Raw genomic sequence first — 2,642 nt, 5'->3', positions numbered from 1 at the left:
TTTGCTTGCTCTGACGACTGTGGTAAGTGGGAGACCTTTGGAACTGTGTGGCAAACTGTTCTTGCCTTCAGCAGGTTCAAATGCCTGAAACCAAACAGGGCTTGCTTCTTAAATAACTCGGAGATAATGTGATGCAATTTACAGATGAGTGATCTCCGAACTGAATGTTACCACCTTTTGAGATCAAAAGAGACAGGATTAAGGGACCTAGATTGTGTTTTGTGACAGTGATATCACTTTTTACTCCAGTGAGCTGGACGCAGCTCCTTTGGGTAAGTAAACAAGGGCTTTTATTATTTATTTTTAAAAGATCACCAAAAAGCAATAAAAATGGACTCAGTTTACTAATCAGTGAGTGCATTTTTGTTGTTGTTGTTGTTGTTGTTTTTTACTTGTTAGGTGTGATCTTATCAAGAAAAGGAATTTAATTTTTTTTCCTTAGGAACGTTTCCAAGGTTATGGCATTAGAGTCCTGGGACAGCTGAGATTTAAAGTCTATTTATTGCCTCTTAACTTCCTGTCAAGGCTATTCCATTTTATACATCTGAATTTTTGTAATACCTATGAAATGCTTGAAATTTGGGAAATTCAAGGATATTGCCCATTTATTTTTCTATTGTTTCTAGGAGAGTTTTTCCGACATGTAGCTGAGGAAACTATTGCACAAAGCAAGTATTACTTGCTTACTTCGTTGACCAGTGAGATCTTTTTAAGAGATTTTGGGCAACTTTGTCAACCTCTCTGAGCCTCATCTATATCATTGAGCTTATAATACTCAAGGTTCAGGGCACCTGGGTGGCTCAGTCAGTTAAGCGTCTGACTTCAGCTCAGGTCATGATCTCACGGTTTGTTGGTTTGAGACCCGCGTTGGGCTCTGTGATGACAGCCAGGAGCCTGCTTTGGATTTTGTGTCTCCCTCCCTCCCCAGCTTCTACTCTGTCTCTCTCTCTCAAAAATAAGTACATTAGAAGTTTTTTTAAAAAATAATACTCAAGTTTCAAGGTAACTCTGAAGATTATATGAGAACGTTTTTGCAACATCTGGAGCATCTGGCATGGCGCCTGGCACACTACAGACTTTCGCTAAGTGATAGTTCATATCCTAGCTATTTGCATTTTCTGCCTAAGATGTTTGTATTTTTCATTGTTGTTGTTGTTCTTATCTCAATCAATTTTGCAAAATCTTTTTAATGCACCTGACCTATTTGGCCCTCACACTCCTTTAAGGCGCTTCTTGTTCTTATTGTCCTCTTCCTACTAATGAGAAAATAATAGCACGCTCCTCACCACAAAAATCCAAGTACTCTTCCTCGGGTAAGAGAGCTAGCGGAGGGTCAAAAACACAGCTTCCGATTTCAGATTTCTTTGCTGTGTCTTCTACAGCATGTGCGGCTTCTCTATTGTCCAACGTGCAGGTGAGTGAGGACCTTTCCAACTACCATTAGCATTTTCCCCTGTAACCTTGTTTCTGTGTCACTACCCACAATCCCCAGAATTTTGTTCCCTGACCTCAATCACAGTTATTAATTGAATCGTTTCAAACTAGATCGTACCTGTGGCATGGAGCTCTCTCACTGCTCAAGGGATTTCCGGCGTGTTTGCGGAGCTCAAGTGACAACCGGGAATCAGACAGGGCCACAATTTCCGTTCCACCTGTCTTGTCTTTGACCACCCATTTCTCTCCCCCATCCTATTCCCTAGTGTCCTCTAAAGTCCTCTCTACTGATCTTCTCTGACCACTGTGGAGTGCTTCTGCCTCATCTTCTGGCTTGACCTCCAGAATTTGGGGTGTTTTTGAGCTTTGTTGTGACTGTTAGACCTCCTCTGTTCTTTCTGAGACTTCTCCCCTCCAAACGAGCTGCTTGTTTTCCTGGCCTCTTCTCTATCTGCCCCCCCTCCACCCCATCCCTCCACCCCAGGCCCCAAGTGTCAAATCTCACCAATTACACACTACTCCTCATTGTCAGAAGAATGTTCAAGAAGTGGGATTGGCTCACTTATTGCTATGCATGGCACGGATTTTTGTCCTTCTGTGCCAATTACCGACAATACAGCTGGGGCGTTAACACTTCACAGCTAATCCCCGTCAATGACTCTTGACACCTTAGATCTCTTGCAAACGCTGTCTGGATGTCTTTCAAGGATAGCTTTCATCCTGTGAGGTATCCCACCTAGCCACCCTTAGGATGGAGAAGACGCCAGCACCGTGCCCTTATTTCATATGTCAGATGCTGCTGTGGACAGAAAAGAGATTCCACTATTTTGTCACTTTACTCTTATTTTCACCAAGTTGTCCAGAAAAAATCATCAACTTTCTTAAGAAAGTACTTCTTTTTCTTCCTTTTGCTTCTGTATGTTTTTTCTCTGCTAAGACACGGTTTGATTTTTTTTTTTTTTTCCAGTTACATCGATGGTGGAAATAACTTCGTTTCTCTTTGCTTCCTTGCCGGAGGATGACCATGGCTGGTTCTTGAGTGGGTTCTGTCATACCTCCAGCTGGATCAAGGGCCTGGACCCCGCCATCCTGCCCCATATTGGAAAGTTCCTCCTCACCCCAAGCACCTACTACAAGGGGAAGCGCTCAAGGGTAGGCATCAGGGCAGCTAAAGAAATCTTTCCAGAATTTAGAGGAAGAGACCTTGA

The sequence above is a fragment of the Lynx rufus genome, unplaced genomic scaffold (assembly GCF_022079265.1).
Source record: "Lynx rufus isolate CCGP_SWC_20201006 ecotype Redwood Valley unplaced genomic scaffold, mLynRuf1.p SCAF_4, whole genome shotgun sequence".
NCBI classification, from domain to species: domain Eukaryota; kingdom Metazoa; phylum Chordata; class Mammalia; order Carnivora; family Felidae; genus Lynx; species Lynx rufus.
Note: the sequence above shows the minus strand (reverse complement) of the source record.